The sequence below is a fragment of the Budorcas taxicolor genome, chromosome 1 (genome assembly GCF_023091745.1).
Source record: "Budorcas taxicolor isolate Tak-1 chromosome 1, Takin1.1, whole genome shotgun sequence".
NCBI lineage: Eukaryota > Metazoa > Chordata > Mammalia > Artiodactyla > Bovidae > Budorcas > Budorcas taxicolor.
Window position 1 is genome coordinate 11289107 of NC_068910.1, and position 22181 is coordinate 11311287.

Here is a 22181-nt window from a genome sequence, read left to right on the forward strand (position 1 = left end):
CTTTGGAGCATATTAGAGTATAAATTTTCAGATGAGATGTGAGGTAATTCTATTTGTAGTTTTGCTGATGGTTCTGGGGATTTTTTTTTCCCTTAATGTTTAAAAAATCATGTATTTTCCTTGAATTATTCTTTCCCTGTCTTTTTCTCCTGTAAGTAATTCATTCTTCCATAAACAAGTATCTATGAATTATGCCAGGCCCTGTGTTGGGCACCTCCGCCATGGTGATGTTATTCTTGTTTTAATAATAGTAGTTCATAAAGTTTTGATTCTGACTACTGACGATTATATATTTCCATGGGAGAAGTTCACAATGATATGGGATTGTTTTGGATTATTTAATTTGCATACACCTGTTAACCTGAAGTATGCCTGTAGACAAACCACAAGGTAAACATTTTGTGGCTGTATCTTGATGGGCTGTGATTTACAAATACTGTATGTGTGCCTAGGTTCCTTAGGAAGCCATCACACTTTCCTTCCCACTGTGGTTTTGAGAGCATGAAGGTGTTGCTTATTGCCTTTGTCTGGTTCACTGTATATAGACTGGGAGTGTCTGCTGATGGTGGGAGTGCTGTCTCTAGAACAGGAGGAATAAAATTGAGGTAAGGCTCAGCCTACTTGATATTCCTTGCCTGTTAATTTTTACTTCATAAATTATGTTTGAAAGCTTTTTTGCTGTAATTGTTAATCTCCATTCTGATCTAGTTAAATGAAAGTCTGTCCTTTGCTCTCTTCTCTGTCTTGCTGCATGTGTATTTTGGCCAAAAATAAGAGATTTAAAATCAAGGCATGTCAATAATAAATCCTTTGAAATATGTCTCACTTTCCATCAGGAATAGCCAGTTGATTAAATTAAATTAAAACTTATTTGTTGCTTTGGAGGCAAACTGATTGCTGAAAAATGTTTTTGACTACCTCTTAGTCAGATGGATGACCTCAGAGACTCTTGGAAAGAAGGCTTAGAGTGTTTGATTTCTTTGGAAAAATTCTGAGGTGTCTAGGATGATGGAAAGCATGGTTTTTGAAGTCATCCCATCTGTACCTGTTGCTAGCTTTTTGACCTAGGTAAGCTTTAACTTCTTTGTGCCTTGTTTTTAAATTTTTTTCAGTCTGTGAAATGGGGCTTAATAAAATAACCTCTGCAGGTTGTAACGAGGACTGGAGATGAGGGCCTAATGCTTCATGGGTGGTCAGTGCTTGCTGCTAGTAGTGGTTAGTGTCTATCATTATGTCCGGATACTCTTCTCAGTAGTATTAGTGCCAGGAGTGTGGCTGAGTGCTGTACATGGCTGAGAGGTTCAGTTTCCTTGTGTAGTGAGGAAGGCAACCTTCTGTCTACTGCTGTTGGCACCCTGGTCAGGTGAGAGAATTGTTGAGTCCACACTATAAAGTCCAAGGTCATTCCTGGCACTGGTAGATTTTTTCCTGGCAGTTTCTATGGAGATGCCCAGAGGTAACTGTTTGGCATGTCCTTGTTTTGGGAACAGTGGGCATTCCCAGTGACAAAGTGCTGGGATTTGCTAAGCAGCAACATGTTCTGTGTGGCCCCTAATCAGGGTATTTCTCTAGCTTTCTTCTGTTGGCATCAGATACTTGACTTTGGTCTTTTTGCCTGAAAGGCTCTAGATGCTGGAGAAATTTGTCTAATTTGGGCTAGTTTGATAGAATCTAGCACTCTGTTCAGAAATGTTTTTGATGAACAGAAGGTTCACAGGCTTTGTTATAGAATTGTTCAGTTTTATTTTTTCCTCGTGAGAGGGGAAAAAAAAAAAAGTTGAGAGAAAAATAAGAATGAGCCAGACAGAAATGATTCAAAATAACTGGCCCTGAATCTCTTCCAGTCTTTCTTCATCAAATTCCCCTCCATTCAGAGTAGTATTTAACTCTAGTTAAAAGTAAATAATATACCTCTGGCCTCGAAATACGCGAATATTTAGATCCTGGTATGTCTCTACTTCAACATCTCACAAGGACCTTTGTGACCTGGCCTCTGTGATGTCTTACTCTCCGGTCCCTCTTCTGCCACAAATCCTCTGTCACTTTAGGTTCCAGTCATGTGAGCTCCTTGAAGGTCCCAGGATTCTCAAGCTATTCCTCTCACTAATTTTCCCTCCCATTCTAGTGCTTGTTTGACCCTTAGGCTTAAATTTACTAGGAATGCAGGCCCCACCATCACTTAAAGCCCTTCCTTGATTCTTTCCGGATTAAGGTGAGTGCCTTTCTTTTGTATGGCCATTGCAATCTGTGAAAGCTTCTTTCATAACCGGTGTACCCTTAACTTTGGGTATTTTTGTGTATTTTCTGTGCCTACATTGTGAATTACTGGAGGGCAGGACCTGGTCTTGTTTAACTTTACATCCCAGTACCTAACCATTTCTGTTACAGAAGTAGCTACTCAGTAAATGTTCAGTGAACAAATGAATGACCTCTGCATGTGAAGTGTCATGAAATTATTCCTTGTGACTCTGGTGATGTGATGAGAGTTCCAGCTTCATGGGCAAACCTGATCCTGGCTGAAGCAGTGCTCCCGTCTTTATGTTTCCAGGTTGCTGAAAGCAGTGCTCTAGTTTGCTTTCAAAACGTGTTGCTTATTCTGAATGTTAATGATTTTGATGCTGGGGAGCTATTACCTTCTCTCTTTGGGTCTTGCCAGAAGTTTCCCTTGAAGAGAACGTGACACTTCTTTAGTTTATCCAGATCTTCCATTGGCCATTTACTGCTCTGAGCACTTTGTCCTCATGTGGGAAGAGCAGTGACTCGTTAGTTTGGGCTACAAAGTCTCCATTCACCTACTTCCAGCCTGGGAGTGAGTAATGGATTTAACACCAGGATGTTGTGACTTTTGTCAGCTGACAGACTTTTTGAAGATCCAGCTGAGCTCAGTATCGTCATAATTCAGGATATATCGTTTGCCCAAATTTTATTGAAGAATTTCAACTCCGTGATTGTGAAATTAGCTGTTTGAGTTTTTTGTTCAGCTTACCACTGTACTAACACTGAAACTGATATATTAGTTCTTTGTTAGAAAGCTCTATTGTTCTGAATTACTAACCTGGAAGTAATGGAATTGTGCCAATTCATTTAGTCACCCTCTTGGCTCTTTTTAGTTGTAAAATAACTTGAGAATATACTATCTAAATCACTTTAAATTAATTTCCATGGTTGATCAGACCACCTAGGAATCGCACTGGCCAGGTGTAAGGAACTTTATTGAAGCCTGCATAATGCAGTTATTCTTTCCTGTAAGTGACGTAACAGACCACAGGAAAGGAGAGCGTGGCAAGTAACTGTAGTTAAAGATAAAATTGACATGAGAGAAAAAGGAAAGCTGAGACAAAGCATAAGGCACTTTAAATGTGGCAAGCAACTGTTAAATTGAAGAAATTCGTGAGCAGTGTTGAAATCTTGAGAAGAAAATTGTTATAGATGAAAAGCAATAAAACTATGAACAATTTCATCCAAATAGGCACATTGAAGGTACTTGCATCCTTTTATGGTTTTACAGCACCATTGATGAAAGTGGTAAGCAGGTAGAATTGAAGAATGTTTCCTTTACTATTATAAGTATAATATAGTTTGTATATGTACGATATTGTAATTTAGAACAGAGAGAGGTGAAATGGCTTGCTCTCGAGTGCACAGAGCCAGTAAGAAGGAGCTGGAGCTTCATGCCAGGTTTTCTAAGTTTGGGGCCCTTCTTACCGTGCTCAGGGGATACTGTTAGGGCTTTAGTTAGAGGTGACTGCTGCTGCGGCTGCTGCTGCGTCGCTTCAGTCCTGTCTGACTTTGTGCGACCCCGTAGACAGCAGCCCACTAGGCTCCGCCATCGCTGGGATTCTCCAGTCCCCCCTTATTCCAGGTTTCTGGCCAGTAGAGGATACACAGTCCACCCAGGGAGTGGAGCCTCTGCTCTGTTAACAGCAGCCTAGTGACTCTGGAAGAGCTGGGTGCCAGGGGAAGGTGGGGAGCCCAGAAGGAGCTCCTGCCTTCCTCACTGATCCTTTAGGGGTTATGAGAAACACCCAGAAGCAGGCGGAGATGGTTTTGCACTTGAGACCCAGTGACTCAAATTGGGATCTTCCTCCTAACGGGATTATGTGTAGAAACTGGAACAAGAATGAACGTCTGGAAGAGTCCTTCAGGGGTCATTCTGGGTTGAGCTTAGTGCCTTCCCATCGCACCGTCTCTCCAGCTTCTCTTCGCTGTGGTTTGCCGTGGTCCACAATTTCTGTGCTGCCCTGCCCGGATCTGAGAACGTGCCTGAACCTTTGCGCACTGCCTGCTCTGCCAGTTGCCAACCCTGAATTCTCTCCCCGGCTTCCCTGGCGGCCCCTCGGCTGCCCAGTGTTCCTGGGCTGCTGTGCTTGTCAGCAGCTCCCACTGCCTCACTGATTGAGCTGTCTCTGCCCGGCAGGTGCTGTCCTGCTGCATTCGCAGACCGCGGTTCCCACAGCGGCGGCTGCACAGGTCCCCAGGCTCCTTATTCCCTCAGGCCCTAGACCTGCTCTCTGTCTCCCTCCTTCTTGACCTGTGACCTCACCTGAGGGCTCACTGATTTTTTTTTTCTCCCTCTCCTTTCAAGTCCTTAACTTTTTTCCTGATTATTCAGGTAATATATGGGTACAGTTAAAATTTAGATATTTTTAAATAAGCAAAGGAGCCCATAATCCCATATCTCAGTGTTAACTACTCTCATGAATTTGGTTTATGTTTATCCACACTTTTTTCCACTGGGTATATGCTGATATCTCCGGGAGGATCCCTTTGAGAAGGAAATGGCAGCCCACTCCAGTATTCTTGCCTGGAGAATCCCATGGACAGAGGAGCCTGGCAGGCTACAGTCCATGGGGTTGCAAGAGCTGGACACGGCTTAGCAACTAAACCACCACCATATGCTGATATGGACGTATTTGTGTTTCTGTATATGTGTGAGATAAAATAATTCCTTTTTCACAGAATTGGAATCACAGTATACCTACTTTTTTAATAGTTTGCGTATTCATTTAATGCATTTTTTCTTGTGCATTTTCCTATGTGTCTGACACATCTCTGTTGTATCTTTTAATAGTTTATAGTATTATATGTTTTTATCAGTTTTCCTAGTCCCCTGGTGATAGCCATTTGTTTCTTACCTTTGAAGTAACATCCTTGAGATATATCTTCCTATACCTCTTTGTGTGCATTGTATATATCTTTCTGTGCCCTGTGTACTTCCTGGGATAGATTCCTGCAACTGGAAAAATTCCTAACAAGTCAAGACTTGTGTTTGTTTATAATTTTACTAGATATTATCACATAACTTTTGAAAGATTATATCAGTTTATATTTCTCCTCTAACAGGGAGCATTATAAATAATTTTAATCTTTGACAGTTGAATCCTAGACAACTCACTTTTATTTATATTTCCTTATTGAAGGGGGATGAGCATAGTTTAATGTTTTTGTTTCATATATAGGTTGATTGGTTAATTAATTAATTGCTCACTCGTCTTCTTTCTAGTATCTTCCTGTCCTCCCTCTTTCCCCTTTTTGTTTTTACCTACATACAAGGTAGAACCGGAGAAGGTGATGGCACCCCACTCCAGTACTCTTGCCTGGAGAATCCCAGGGATGGGGGAGCCTGGTGGGCTGCCGTCTATGGGGTCACACAGGTCGGACACGACTGAAGTGACTTAGCAGCAGCAGCAGCAGAACAAGGTAGAACCAAAGTAGTTTGGCCTTTCATGCTATCCTAGCCTCTCCTTCTTATGCCTGGGCATTCTATCTAAGATTCAGTTTCATAGCCATTTCCTCACTTCTTTCTTTAGCTATACCTCTTCATCCTTTGTGATCTGGCTTCTGGTCCTGTTTTTCTCCTGAATACCAACTCTGAGTGAATTCCTTGTTGCCCAGACAAAGATGTTTTTTCTTGATGTTTGTTGCTCTTCATTTCGACTGATTTCCCTTTGCAGAGAGGGAAGCTGTGTGTAAGTGAACTTTTTATTATGGAAAATTTCAAACATACACAGCAGCAGGGAGTCTAGTATAAGGAATCCCATGTAGCCATCACTCAATTTTGGTCATGATTAATATTTCCCCAGTTTTTTCTTTCAATTATCTTTCCCACTTTTTTTTTTTCTGTTGCTGGCATATTTCAAAGCTAATCTCAGACTTTGTCATGACATGAGTGCATATCTCTGTTGAGAGCATTTTATTTCTTAAACATCATCACCTTGCCATTTTCTCTTTTTAAAAAAAATTCTTATTTTTCTTTTCAGCTGTGCTGGGTCTGCGCTGCTGCATGGGGACTTTCTCTAGTTGTGGCAAGGTGGGGGCCACTCTTCTCTGCAGTGCACAGACTTACTGTGGCGGCTTCTCTTGTTGCAGAACCCGGGCTCCGGTTTTCCCGGGCTTCAGTAGTTGCAGCTCCCAGGCTCTAGAGCGCAGGCTTGTTAGTTGTGGTGCGTGGGCTTAGTTGCTCTGAGACTTGTGGGAGCTTTCCAGACCAGGAATCAAACCTGTATCTCTGCACTGGCGGGCAGATTCTTAGCCACAGGACGATCAGGGAAGTCCACCTTGCCATTTTCTATCCTTAATAATGAGGACTTGATATTTAATCCTAGTTCTGATACTGGCTATTTAACTTGGACAATTTGTTTTTTTTTTTAAGGTTTTATTGGAGTATAGTTGCTTTACAATATTGTATTAGTTTCTGCTGTACAGCAGAATGAATCAGACATCCATTAACGTGTATCTCCTGTTTTTGAATTTCCTTCCCATTTAGGTCACCAAAGAGCACTGAGTAGAGTCCCCTGTGCAGTGCAGTAGGCTCTCATTCGTTAGCTGCTTTATACACAGCAGTGTACATTTGCCTATCCCAGTCTCCCAGCTCATCCCGTCACCCCTGCCTGCCTGTAGCCGTATATGCGCTCTCTACATTTGTGTCTCTGTTTTGGCTTTGGAAATAAGTTTCACATGCACCACTTTCCAAGATTCCACATATAGTCAATATTATATGATATTTTTCTCTCTCTGTAGTTCATTCTGTATGACAATCTCTAGGTCCATCTGCCCGCATCTCTGCAGATGGCATGATTTTGTTCCTTTTTATGGCTGAGTAATAATCCCGTGTGTGTGTATATATATATACACCACATCTTCATCTGTTTGTCTGTTGATGGACATTTAGGTTGCTTCTGTGACTGGGCTACTGTAAATAGTGCTGTAGGGGACATTGGGGTGCATGTATCTTTTTTGAATTATAGTTTTCTCTGCATATATGCCCAGTAGTGGGATTGCTAGGTCATATGGTAGTTCTGTTTTCAGCTTTTTAAGGAACCTCTATACTGTTCTCCACAGTGGCTGTTTGAGTTTACCTTCCCACCAACAGTGCAGAAGGGTTCTCTTTTCTCTACCTCCTCTCCAGCGTTTATTGTTTGTAGATTTTTTGATGATGGCCATTTTGATTGCCATGAGGTGATACCTCATTGTAGTTTCAATTTGCATTTCTCTAATAATTAGTGGTATTGAGCTTGTTTCTTTGTGTTTATTGGCCGTCTCTCTGTCTTTGGAGAAATGTCTATTTGGGTCTTCTGCCCATTTTTTGATTGGATGGTTTGTTTTTTGGAAGTTAAGCTGCATGAGCTGTTTATGTATTTTGGAGATTAATCCCTTGTCAGTTGCTTCATTTGCAAATATTTTCTGCCATTCTCAGGGCTGTCTTTTTGTCTTGTTTATGTTTTCTTTGCTGTGCAAAAGCTTTTAAATTTAATTAGGTCCCATTTGTTTATGTTTGTTTTTATTTTCATTGTAACCCAGGTTTGTTGGTTTTCCTCTTCTGCTCCCTCTGTGGTCTGACCCTCAGAAATCTAGCTCTTTCACTCCCACCACTTGAGGCTGTCAAGGTGACTCGATTCCATAACCCTGGTTTCATTTCACCCTGGCTTTTGGCCGTGTCTTTCTGGTCGTGTGGGTGAGCGTAACGTGCCGTGAACCGAGTCTGCCCCCCAGAGCTGCGCCCAGTGTCGCCACTCGCTCTATGGCTCGGGCAGTTGACTCACCTCTCTTGATCTTGGCGTCCTCAGTCAGATGGATGGTAGGGCTGGATTAGAGTCTGAAGTCCTGTGCAGCTGTATCAGCAGCTGTGAGAAGGTGCTTTCAGAAATGTCTTGCTCAGCGTATGTGGGACCACATGCATCATTCTGCTCCCCAAACAAGCTTCTGGCTTTTCCCGCCTGGCCTCTCTCAGGAAGCCCATGCTTTCTCCTGTGGCCTTTCCCTCGCATTTGTCCTCACCATGGGGCCAGTTATTCTGTGGCTAGTTCTTCAGTTAGTCCTGACTTCTGGCTCTTTCTGGAATGTCCCTTTAGCCCTTTTCAGCTTTGCATCTGGATTCACGTTGTTTCCTTTGGCTGTCCTGTTGAAGTCATTTCCTCTGAGCCTGTGTTGTGGCCAGTTAAACTTCTGACCATCTTTCTAGACTAAGTTCAGGTGAATCCACGTTGGAGGTGGTTCTCCCTCTCTCGACTCCCATGACTGGCAGCGCATCAGTGACATTTCACAGTATGCTTGGTACTTCAGGTGTTTGTGTATATACATTTTTCTTGCTTTCCCGTGTATTCTCCTTGAGTATAGGCACCACATTTACACACTGGGTAATTTTTCATCCTACAGTGTCTTGGCACAATTCTTTGTACTAATAGTTTTGCAATTAATTCCAGTCTTGAAATTCAAAAAATCCTCTGTTTTCCTGTCCTGTCTCAGAGTTGGAGAGATCTCTTGGGTAATAGTTCAGCTTCTCCAAAGCACAGCTGGCCACACTACATTGTTGTCGTCGCTGTCTTTAGTCGCTAAATCGTGTCCGACTTTGCAACCCTGTGGCCACTGGGGTCCTCTGTCCATGGGATTTCCCATGTGGGAGTGGGTTGCCATTTCCTTCTCAGGGATCTTCCTGACCCAGGGAGCAGACCCGCACCCCCTGCCTTGGCAGATGGGCTCTTTCCCACTGGAGCCGGTGGGGAGGCCCTCGCACTGCGTGGTATCGTGGAGCAGCTGAAGGGAGTCGTCAGCGTTGATTGGAAGCTGATGCACCACGTGCTGTGTGTGCTTGTTAGTGTATTTTTTCACTTAAAATCTTCTACATGTACTGTTATTCTTGTTTTACAAATAAAGACACCTAGATCTAGAGAAATTAAGTAGCTTCTTTAGCATCCCTTAGCTAGAAAGTGGCAGTGCTGGGACTCTGACCCAAGCCATCTCATCCTGGAGATGAGCCTCATTCTGAACTGGTGTGCTGTTCTTTTGTCCGAAACATGTTTACTGCCAGTTGGCCCTTATATGTTTTATGTTTATTTTCTAGCACTTACCAAATATCTCGCATGGATTTTTTTTTCATTTCTCCCCAGCCACCCAAACCAGCTGTCCCTCTATTGTTCTTTCTGATTCTGGTGAAGGGTATGCCAGACTTCAAGCCTAAGACTCACACGTAATTTTTCCCTTCCTGTGAGTTGTCCCTAGTAATGCCTTATCCCTGTTTCAGCCTTTCTGGTTTCTTTGTTCTTCACCCAGGCCCTCCATGTCCAGTCCAGGATTATAATGGCTGACTTTCCTTCCTTCCTTCTCTCATTTTTATATAGTCCTTCTGAAAGGGTTGCCTGTCACCCATCTCTCTCCAGGTAAAAATCTGTTTTTCCTGTAGCAGGGGGTTCCTAAAAGCCAGTTTTCAAGCTGTGTCACAGTCAACTGTGGGGCCTCTTTTCAAGCATATAAAGTCCTCCCTATAATACTATGAAGCCAGTACTGTTGTTTCCAGTTTACAGATGAGAAAATAGAGGCTCAGTGAGACTGTCACTCTCACAAGATCCCTGCTATTGGTGGTCTGTGTATTTTTAACAAACTCTCCAGATTCTGTTGCCCTTGTGGTTTTCGAAAACACCAGGCAGCCTTCAACCCCGTTTAGAATGCTTCCCCTGCGTCTTCTGATTCTCTGTGGTTCCCCCTCCATCTAATGGATCTGACATTCTGTAGATTTTAATCTAGGCCATGCCCACCTTGCTGATGTCTTTCCCGATAGCATCCTCCTGGGCTGGTTCTTCCCTGGCTCTCTGACTCCCTGTCCAGACTCCTTTTCAACATTCCCTCAAGGTTTGACCTATCCTTGACTTGGTTCCCCCGCTTCCTACACTCCCTGAGTATCATCCCTACTTGAGGCCTCAGCTACCTGAATGTGACAGGAACACCCGAATCTGTATCTCTGACCCCCAGCCCGTTTCCCGGCTGTTTCTGACATTTCACCATTAACACTGTTAGCTGCTCCATCATTTAAGCTGGAGCCCTGGATCAAGGACCAGAGCTTGGAGTTAGAAGTCTAGGTTGGACCTGCATGCTCCCACTCTCTCGATAGTATCACCGACTCTGTGGACATGAATTTGAGCAAACTCCGGGAGATGGTGGCTGACAGAGGAACCTGTCGTGCTGCAGTCCATGAGGTCAAAGAGCTGACCTGACTTAGCGACTCGGCAGCAACAGCAACTCTCTAGCTGGGTGTATTTGGCAGGTCACTTAACCTCTCTCAAACTTAGATTCCTTATTTGGAAAGTGGGAATAACATTGCTTTCTTCACGGTATTATTGTGAAGATTCAGTGAAAGAATGTAGAAAAAAACAATCGTTTGATCGCGATCTGTGGAGTCCTCCCATGTATATCAAGTTCTGTGATGGATGCTAGGAGATAGTGGTGAGCAAGGCCGCCCTCACGGCCCGCTTGGCTGCTGTAGTCTTACTGGTTTTGCCTCCTTGGTCTCTAAGATTCCCTTTTGTCTCCTTTCACTTTGCCACTGTGTTAGTTCAGGGTCTCCTCACTGTTTGTCCAGACTCTTAAAACCGCTTCCTGCTTAGCCTCCTTGCCTCCACGCCTCCACAAAGCTACCAGTGTTCGTTTTAAATTGGGAGTTCAGCTCTTTTCCGGTTATCGCGGCGTAGGGAACTATGAGCAGCAAAGTCTCCCGCGACACCCTCTACGAGGCGGTGCGGGAAGTCCTGCACGGGAACCAGCGCAAGCGCAGAAAGTTTTTGGAGACGGTGGAGCTTCAGATCAGCCTGTGAACTATGACTCTCAGAAGGACAAACGTTTCTCGGGCACTGTCAGGCTTAAGTCCACTCCCCGCCCTAAGTTCTCCATGTGTGTCTTGTGGGACCAGCAGCATTGTGATGAGGCCAAGGCTGTGGATATCCCCCACATGGACATCGAGGCACTGAAAAAACTCAACAAGAATAAGAAACTGGTCAAGACGCTGGCCAAGAAATATGATGCCTTTTTGGCTTCAGAGTCTCTGATCAAGCAGATCCCCCGAATCCTGGGCCCAGGCCTGAACAAGGCTGGCAAGTTCCCTTCCTTGCTGACCCACAATGAGAACATGGTGGCCAAAGTTGATGAAGTGAAGTCCACAATCAAGTTCCAGATGAAGAAGGTGCTGTGTCTGGCAGTGGCTGTTGGCCACGTGAAGATGACAGATGATGAGCTTGTGTACAACATCCACTTAGCTGTCAACTTCCTGGTATCATTGCTCAAGAAAAATTGGCAGAACGTCAGGGCCTTGTACATTAAGAGCACCATGGGCAAGCCCCAGCGTCTGTACTAAGGCACAGCTTAATAAACCATACTAAACCATCAAAAAAAAAAAAAAAATTGGGAATTCAAGTGACACCTCCCTGCTTGAGATCCTTCAGTGGGGTTCCCACTGGGGGCACATGGACTGTAGGGAGGATTGCATGGAGATAGACACTGAGTCTGCTTCTGAGCTCAGCAGAGAAGCGCTCAATGGCATAACGGTTATGTCTGCCAGGGGTGCAGACAGAAAGTGGTGCCAAGTGCCACATATTTGCCAGTCCGTATATAGGACAAAGTTCAGACTCTAAACACGGTCCTCAGGACACTGCTGGATTGGGATCCGGCCTACTTCTCATCTCTCGCAATTTCCTCATGAGCTCCCCAGCTGCTAGTCCTGCAGAACTGTACTCCTGCGTATCTCCCTCTCTCTGAATGACTTCATCAGTCTCTTCTTAAGGAAAGCTCCGTTTGCCCTTTGACGTTCAGATCTGTTGCCTCCTCTGGGAAGTCGTCACCACCCTTTCTCAGCAAAATCATTTCCTTCTCTGCCCTATAGAGCGTTTTCCTCCCTCCTTACCTCTTCCCTTCCTCCTTCCCACCTCGCTCCCTCCTTTCCTTCCTTCTTCCTTAATATAATTCACATACTATAAATTTCCACCATTTTTAAGTATTTAATTCAGTGATTTTTGTTACATCACAAGATTATGCACCTATCACTACTGTATAATTCCAGAACATTTCTTTTCTACAAAAAGAAACTTGTACTCATTAAGCAGTCACTCCCTCTTCTCCCTTCTCCCTATCCCCTGGTAACGGCTAATCTACTGTCTGTTTCAATGGTTTTGCCTATTCTAGGCGTTTCAGATACATGGGCTCATACAATATGTGGCTGTCTGTGACTGGCTTGTTTCACTTAGCATAATGTTTTCAAAACTTGCCCATGTTAGTACTTCATTTCCTTTTATTGCTTGATAATATTCCCCTCTACGGATATGCCATATACATTTTATCTATCTAGTCATCAGTTGTTGGAAGAAAAACTTTGGCCATACATTGTACTTTGGCTTCCCTAGTGGCTCAGGCAGTAAAGAATCCACCTGCATTGCAGGAGACCTGGGTTCAATCCCTGGGTCAGGAAGATGCCCTGGAGAAGGCAATGGCAAGCCACTCCAGTATTCTTGCCTGGAGAATCCCATGGACAGAGGAGCCTGGTGGCTACAGTCCATGGGGTTGCAAAGAGTCAGACACGACTGAGTAACACTTTCACTTTCTTTCATGCTCATGGTGTGTGTTTACATGTCTGTGTCAGTTGACTGGATGATTCCTGGAGGGCTCCAGTTGTCACTCTATGAACAGGTTCTCTCATCTCTGGATCTCCAGTACCTGCCAGTACTGGCCAGTAGTAGATGCTTAATGATGAGTCATTTTATCTCCTTTTCCAGAAAACTTAGAAATATTTTCTGCCTTTTCAGCACTTCTCAGATCCAAGTCATGGTTCGTGTGTGGAATGTCTTCTCCCCTCTGCACTTATCTAAGTGAGCCTTGCTTCTGGGGTTGTCTCAAGGTCTGCTTCCTCCAGGAAGCCTTCTAACAGCATTTAAACCTCAATCTCTGTTGCTTTCTTCTCGGAACTCTGGTATATTTGGGATCTCTATCATTCATTAGGCACTTATATTCTTACCTGTCTTACCTTAAGTAGGTTGACACTAAGCCCAACAACACTTAAGATTCCCTTTTTGCACTCCCAGTACAGAGGTGCTGTAATTAATGTAATGGAATTATATCTAACCTTTTACCTTGCTTAAATTCAATCATGCACTTTACAAATGAAGACAGAAAGTAACGAATAGTGGTTTAAATAATGGGATAGTTTATACTCACCATTTTACTCAGTGAGTGAGTACCCAAAGGCAGTGGATGCAGTCGGTGTTGTTACAGTTAAAATGATTGACACAACCTATAAATGTCAAGAATTCTTGATCACTGTTTAGGTGGTGTGATGCTGAGTTGGACGTATTCAGTAGTAGGACGGCAGGGAGGAAGAATTGAACGCCCATGAAGAATTGCTGAACTGGTTCAGGCAGCAAAATACATGAAGGGTTAATTTCTGAATATTATACTCTTTTGGAAATATTTCTGGTGTATACATTTATAGAAAATAGACTTCCCTGGTGGCTCATATGGTAAAGAATCTGCCTGCAGTGGAGGAGACCCGGGTTCGATCCCTGAGTGAGGAAGATCCCCTGGAGAAGGGAATGGCTGCCCTCTCCAGTATTCTTGCCTGGAGAATTCCATGGACAGAGGAGCCTGGTGAGCTACAGTCCGTGGGGTCGCAAAGAGACACGACTAAGCAACTAACACTTTCACTTTCTCTGGGAATACATACAGAAAACTATTCATACAGTGTTTTTGTGGACAATCGGAAAGGCCTTTGAAGGATGATTCTGACTATAGATGATCTTTTTTACATGCTGCTTTAGGCCCTCATGTGAACCCTAGCTAAGACGGGATCTCTGTGGCAGATAGTCGGTGAGCTGTGGTTGGCAGTGTGAGGGCTTGCCTGTTGGTCACTGGATGTGGCTACCGATAGGAGTAGTCACAGCCTGAAAATACGATGCTGCTCAGGATGGGGGTGAGGCCAAACAGGATTTGTTCACTGATGACTTCGTAGAGAGAGAATACACGTATGAAGATATTGGTCTTAGAGTTATAAAGTCATATATCCATTTATTGTAAAACAAAAGAATAAAGAAGAAAATAATACCTTTTTTGGTAAAACTGTCACCCAGAGATAAAAATGTTTGATAACCTTTTGGTGCTTTTCCTCCTTGTCTTTTTTTTTTTTTAGCTATGCATATATATACTTGCAAATCTGTAATTCTGTTTTTAAAACTGGGATCTAAATGCTTATTACGTTTTTTTTTCCACTTGTTGTACAACATTATACTGTTAAGATGGTCTTGAAAATCTACCTCTGAAATTTGCTCTACTGTATCTATTTTATGTTCTCAAAAAGACTTTTCCTGATAGGTCGGAAGATCTTCGGCAGAGCCATGTGTTCATGTCTTGATGGATTTGCTCATGAGCTTCTCCAGAACTGTCTTGCACGTTCTGGTTAGGGCAAGCTGGAATTCGCCGATTGACCCGATCGGCGTGCTCACTGCAGATTCCTCTGTCGGAGACTTGTGACCGGATCTCATCTGTCAGCTGCCCCTGTTAGACCTGCCCTTCTAATGACTCTGCAGTAGAGATTTCAGATTAAGTGTTTATAAACAGTGTTTTTTAGATGTTTAGAGGAAGGCTTGTGGCGTTTTTTGTTATTGTTATCAAAACCATGTGCTGTGGCAGCATCTTAATGAACAATTCCATGTCAAGGGCATTTTGGCAAGTTTTTCTCCTTTGAAGATTCATTTCTCTTCATATTCCATAAGTGAAAGTAGCAACTAATACCTTGTGACATGTACAGTCAATACAGTCCTTATAAGAAGCCAAATCTATGAATCAGTTGCAGCATCAATAAATTAGCCTGTTGAAGTAGAAACTGCTACTCTTTCATATTTAATGTGTTTGAATTTTGTTTCCAGTGATAGTCTTCCTTCCCCAGTTTGTCTCTCTCCAGCTGCCTAACCTCTTCTAAGGGATCTTGAATCTTAAGTGTGAACAGATCATTTAGTTTGTCCTGCTAACGTAAAGCTTATCTTTGGCATAGCAGGGAGACAATCTGTGTTTTAGATAACTGTTCATTTAGTAACTTCGGTGTCTTGGTATGTTTTGCTTCCCCTGCCTGCTTCAGAACTGGTACATTCTCGAGTCTTCCTTGGTTCCCTTTTTGAGCTAAGGGTTGGCCTTTTGCTGTGGTTTTTTCTGGCTGTCTCCGTGTCTTTCCTTCCCTACTATTGTATCCACTCATTGTTTGTAGACTTGGTTTATCCAGTTTTGTCTAGGAGGAATGCCTGTTTTCTGGGCTTGGGGCCAAGTTTTTCTAACTTAACTTTCGGGTAAAACTATGGCATCCCAGCTGTTGTTTCCAGAGTTGAACTCTCTGAAACCAGTTATATTTGTTTGGAGACCAGATAGCACATTTTATGGTGGAAGATGTTGCATACATTTTGGAAATAAAAATAGGCTCTCCCTAAATGGGCCATTGGTTGCGTATATGAGAACCAACACACTGATGGGTTTTGTACAGTCTCAGCTACCAAGGCTTCAGGTGGGCTGGAGCTGAGATAAGGCTGTAGTGTTTTCACGAGAGACACTGTAAAAGAAGCTGCATGTCTGCATAGGATTCGTTTGTGTTAAGTTATTGAGTCCTTATCATGTTGCTGGGTCGCATACTGCACGAACACTTCCAGCACCTGAAGTGTGGGTGTCATTACCCCAAATGAGGGAAAAGTAAATAATTCGCTCCAGTTAGCTGGAGTCTCTCTGACGTCCAAGAGTTCCCTCTCCATGATAGCAGTGCTGATAGTAACAGCGAGGCTGTGCTGGAGCATCTGGTCTCCAGTCTAGGCTGGTGTCCGAGGGGGAGGTGACAGCAGCTCCTTAGGCCCCATTAGGGAAACCTGGAAGAGGCCTCACGGGTCTTTTACTCTTTCACTGGGGCTTGAAGAACAGTACCCTGCTAGCCCTTTACCTCCTAATAGTTCTCAAATCTGATCTTTTCTCTGGTTTTTTTTTGCATTTTTACTGGCTATTTCCCGTCTCTTCATATTCCATTTCATCTAGCAAATATTTCTTCCAGGTCATGTTTTGAGTGCTTACACTGTGCTAAAAACCGAACTGTGTAACTTGACAGTACGCTTTACATTTATATTCATTCACCACCTTCTTCTTTAATAATCCTTGAAGGTAAGGAGTGCCTCCGTTTTTGGAGTGTGGCATCTATGGCCCTGAGGGGTGACTTGCCTGGGGCCGCACTGAAAAATGCATGGGATTCCAACTTGAAACTGCATATTCCTGTGCTTTTATATTCTATATTCTGTGGTGCAGAGGGATGTTTATAGTACCCAGAGCTGGTCATCTTATTTTGGTCTTCTTGTAGGATAATATCCAGTCTCAACAGGGTGCTTGGTGATCTAGATCCTGTTGCGTTTCCGAGTTTGGTTTTGACTCTTCCCCCGTACTTCCTGCTTTATGCTGCGGTAATGCAGTCTTCTTGGATTTGTTTGATTTCACGTCTGCTTTTGTCTATCACTGATTGTTCACACAGTCGCATCTTTGAGCCTCCTCGTCTCTGTCTTCAGCATCTCCTCCCTGCCCCACCCCGCCCCGCTCTGTGTGTGCTCGGCCTCTTCAGCCATGTCTGCCTCTTTGTGACCCCGTGGACTGCAGCCTGCCAGGCTCCTCTGGGATTCTCCAGGCAAGAACACCAGAGTGGCTTGCCATGCCCTCCTCCAGGGCATCTTTCTGACCCAGGGATGGAACCCACATTGTTGGCAGGTGGTTCTTTACCACTAGTGCCACCTGGAAAGCCCTACCTGCCCCACATTACCTAACTGTCCAAATCTTTCTTCAGAACTCACTTTGGGCCTCATTCCTCTTAATGCTTGATCTGTCCTGACCTGTGTTTCCTTCTTTGTGTCCCCGGTGATGATAGTTGTTTAGTATGTTTTGGTTGAGCTGAGTAGAATTTTGGAAAGTATCGCTGTCTGGAAAAAGATGTTCAGAGACCACCAAAGCTTCTTGTTGAGCTGTTTTGTCAATTTTAATAACTTAGTTAAGGGTCAATTTCTGACATGAGGAATGTAACTTATTATTAAAAACAGCCCAAGGTTTTTCTGAGTTTTGGCATTTGGATGTGTTAGAACTATCTTTGTGGAACCATCTTTTCCCTCCCTTTTCAAATTAGACCTCCATTGCTATTCACTCTTCTTTGTTAACTAGTACCCTGACTAGAAGGCTGAATCTTTAGATAATGGATTTGGTTTCATATGGTGTGTGCACTTTGCAAGTATTGGCTCTCAGTCATCATCGCTTCTCTTTCTCTGAAGCTTTATAGAACAGCCTGATTCTAGATTTCAGAGCCTGTTTATGTCAGGGTACAGAGAATGTGCATCTTAGTAAAAGAACTTCTTGGTTTCTAAGTCATGGTTTTTGCATATCCCCACCCCCTGCCCCCTTGTGATTATCAAAAATCAACAGTCAGCAGTTCGAATGTAAAATACCATAGTTTTTCCTTCATCGTTTTGCTAAGATGTTATTGCTTTCAAACTCTTTTCTGTGCATAAGCATTCAGTAGTATCTTTAGTGAATTTTAACTGATTGTTAAGTCTGCTGATAAAGAAAGTACTGACTTTTCCCTGATACTGGAAAAGGCCCAGGTATGGGAGGGCCTTTAGTTACTTGCTCAGTAGAATATCAGCTTGTCCTCTACAGATGATGATCCCTTTTTCTTCACTGAGGTTCCTCTCATGTAATTCTCTAAATATGCTGTTGTTATTTTCAAATCTTCCTTAAAAGTCAGTTACTTCCTGTTGTTTCGAGGCAGCCCAGAGGAGACAACTTTTGGAAAGCAAAATTGAATAATCAGTTCACCTTCTGATGGGCTTTTCAGGGTTTGTGAGCTGGTTATAGCATCTTTATCCCAATGTTAATGTGTTGTATATATACAAGCCTTCTGAAGTGTTTGAAACTGCTGCCAGAACCTGGTAAGAGCTCAGGAAATCCACAAATCAGGAGTAGCTTCCCCAAAGCAGTGAAGCAATCTGTCTGTCTCCCTTACACAGGGAACCGACAAATGCCCACTGTGGGCCACAGTTAGCAGAATGTGGTAGATTTGGGATTCTCCTTTCGATGTAACTGAGAGTGTGAGATTTGTTGCCTAGGATGCCTAATCAAATACAGAGTGAGGCGTTAGAAATAGATGGCGTAGAGCCGAAGTGTAAGAGATGTTCTTGGAGTCCACCCTTTAACCCTCTACAGAAGAGGCAATTTAATAATATTAAGATTCAGTAAATCTAGATATATGTGGCTTCTTGGGTAAACCAGATATAACCTGTTGAAGAAACTAGCCCAGATATGATGTTATAAAGAGGGGGTAAAAAAGAGTTAAAAGGGAGCAGCCACAGCTTTGTGGAGCATGTAGTGCGTGTTTATAATAGGATGTTGTTAGGAAACACGAGGATCGTGTGTTTGATTCCTTGTTACAAATCCGAATGAAGGAAGCTTTATTTCTTCCCATTTTGTTGATGATAATGGAGGGTGTAGGACGCCTGAAGGCAGTGTCCAGAGAGGAGAACAAAGGGGACTTTTCCCTCCTGTCCAGCGCAGTCTCAGATGCTTTGGGAAGTCTATATAACTTGCCAGGATTGAGCTTCATGAACATGTATAAAGGTTGTGCTTCCTCAGGCTCAGGTTCTCTTCTGTTGAGATTCAGACCTTTTGTCTATAGAGTTGCTTAACACCCAGTGCCCATTGGCCCCACTTCTTTTGTTTTTGAGGAGAAGAGGCTTTGAGGCAACAGTACTATCAGTTTTCTGGGCAGGTAACTGGCCTACCCCAGGAATGGTCCCCTTGTCTGTCAGGCTATGGAGCAGAAGGGAGCCTTTGTCCTTCTGATACATCCCTGCATGGGTGTTCTCTCGTCACGGTGCAGGTAGAGCTTTAGGAATCTGGCCCTCTCGACTCTTGCTTTTGTGAGTAGTCCCTCCTCTGTACTTTTGAATTATGAGCTCATCTTCAATAAGGCTTTATCTTAGTGGTCCTGGTTGAGGTATATCCAAGAGATGTTATAAATTTACTTCTAGGCAATGCAGAAGCATCCCTTGCTTGGGACCACTTTAGTTTTGGTTAATTTCTTAGACCATGTAAGTAAGTAAGTATGTAAGTATGTATTTCAACCTCAGACTGGTTTGAGGACAGTCCTAGTTACAGACTCCCATTGGACATCTTTTTTTCTCCCTCCAACCTAAATTGACACAAGATTTTATGTTGTCTTCTGTGTTGGTGGTTAGATTTTTTTTTCCCCCTAGACCACTCTTTCATGAGAGTATATATAGAGGTCTCAGTCCCTTCTTTTCAGCTTCTTTGAACCCAGGGTATTATTTCTGTGTCTCCCTGCTCCACCCCGTCCCCAAGACTGATACCCTCCTCTTCACCTAGGACTGCTGTAGTGAGAGAGCTCATGGCTTTTGTGGTCTCAGTTTGCCTTTCGTTGTTGGTTCTTGGGGGTTTCTCTTACTTGCTGTGTGGGAATAGTTGTGCATTCAGAATGGATGCTGATTATAATTTCCTCCATATTTCCAGATGTTTCGCAGTGAGAAAATTGCAGGCTCTCTTCCACTGCCAAGGGGCCAAGCAGGACGTCCTCGTCCAACTTGGTAGATGTACTTTGCTCATTGTGTTGCACTCTTACTGGTTTCCACCAGATGGTTTCTAGGGCTGTTGACCTGAAATCTTCCTCTGGTGCAGTCCTGCACTCCAGACTGTGGTATACCCAATAGTCAAGCTCTCACTCTCAGTTAATCATTTCTTTCTCAGATAATTTTATGGGCTTTTGCTGCAAAAGTGGAATCAGCAGGGAAGCTATAAAGTGGCACACTTAGTGTTGGTTTGTGTTCTTTCTGAAATTTGAAATGGAGCACATTTCGCAGTTCTTGATCAAGATAACAGCAGCACTAATGGTATTTAAAACTGCATAGGTTCTTTCCATCCTTCTGTGTGAGTGGCGTCTTTTAGAAGCCAAGTTCAAAATGTATAATTATTTTTAAAATGTCAACATTTTATTTACCCTAAAGAGTAAAATACAGCTTGTATTAATATAACACTAGTATCAGGTCAAAAACCTAAGTAGAGGCCTGCCTACTTTGCCTTATCCACACTGGTACAGAAATAATGACATGGGCTTCACCAAGAGCAGAACTGTCTTAAACAGGGACTTTGGAATATGAAGAGGCCCACCTGTCAGAATTGTTTGTTATGGAAGTCAGTGGTTTTATTTGTAGTTAATGGAGAGATGACGAGGAGAGTGTGGAAATGGCTGTGATGTAGGGTGTTCAGTTCTTTTCTCTGTTAGCATGGCCGAGTGGCAGCCTCTAACCCTGGGTTCAGAATGCTCTGCAGATGAGCCATTGACTTAGCTGGGCCTTTTGTTCAGCCTCACTGTTATGTAACAATGAGTTGCACTCCTTTTTCTTGTGTTTTGTGGTGAGCAGGAGAGAAAATGAGCTCCCTATCCTGTCATTTTTCTATTAATCACTCCCCTTCTCTTTCGGGGGCATTTTCATTTTGGCTGCAGCGTGGGGGCAGTGTCCACTTGAGAATAGGCCACAAGAATACTTAATGACTGCTTGTTGGCTGAATGACCAGAAGATTGGAACTTTACTCACCTTCTTTCCCAAATGCAGGCCTGAAAACCCTGTCCTTGAGATCTGGCAGTTGGCTCTAGGTGTTCCACCTTTATTCCTGGCTCTCAGTCGCCTAGGTTGTTCTTGGGTGGTGGTGGCCAACTGCTGTAAGTTGGCAGTTGGCACAGTGAGTGCTGATGAGGCGGAAGTTTGAGGTCTAATCCCAGGGCACAGCCTCACCCTGGTTTGAGAGAAACCATGCCGCCCAGACTGTACTGTTAACTGGACGAGGGTAATGAGTGTCCTTGGGTACTCGATGTGTTTAGGGCAGATGGTTAACGTAATTAGGGGAGAAAAATGTATTGTAAATCTCCTGATGGGACAGTAATGTCATTTTTCATTTTTGTATTAGGGATGTAATTTTAAATTAGGATTAGGTTTGATTAGGTATTTGTTATTTGTTCAAATGCTACAGACATCTTTGATGTCCAGAAATGACATTTTTGTTGTTTCTGTTTTGGATTCCTACGGCTTCTTGCTCTACATCTAAATTTTCCTTTTCGAGGCATGTATTTATATCACCCCCTCAGTGCCTGGCACAGTGTCTTTATCATAGGAGATGCCTAAGCTTTGGCCTGAATGAATTGCTGGCCCTTTGACCATTCTTTCAGCAAATAACTGTCGGTCACTTTTTCCTTTAAAATATTTCCTTAAGCTTTTATTTCATCCCTTCATCGCCTCTATCATGACAGTATCTCCTTGCCATAATGTCACCATGTGAATTATTTTGTTCTCTCCATTGTATCACCTCTCGTTTGGGAGATTGAAGTTTGGTCTTGTCTCCATGGAATGGCATCTTTATCTGAAGAGTGATGGGAGGCACACAGGTCTATAGTCTCTGACACATGGCCCTTCTTCCCAATGGTTAGTATCCATTGTTTTCGGCTTACAGAAGTGAGGGTTTCCTGTGGGTTCTCTTCTTACTTGCAAAATCGATAGCCTGAGTTTGTCCAGACTCCATGTGCTTTTCCCCAGAGACATTATAGGAGTATTAATTTGAAAGAAGAAGCCTTTTTTCCTACTTCACTGTGTTGGCTTTAGGTCAGATGCACACTTTTTCCCACTTACCTTTGCTAAGATTTGGCTGTCACTGGTTTCTTCAGTGCTCATGCCCAGTGTTAGACTAGGGGAGAGACTTAGAGTGCAGGTTTGCTTAGGTTATAACTCTGATTCAGTGGTGAATCTTAAACTACGCATTTTTACAGTGTTGTAGCGAGAGAGCAGGTGTGTGTGTCTGTGTCTGTGTGT

General features: G+C 43.3%; 1 protein-coding gene and 1 pseudogene across 1 annotated transcript in view; both read left to right on the forward strand.

The window, feature by feature from the left end:
- RAD54L2 (RAD54 like 2) overlaps positions 1-22181 on the forward strand; it is an 86672-nt gene that overhangs the window by 1760 nt on the left and 62731 nt on the right. The window lies entirely within an intron of this gene.
- LOC128046561 (60S ribosomal protein L10a-like) lies at positions 10950-11658 on the forward strand (annotated as a pseudogene).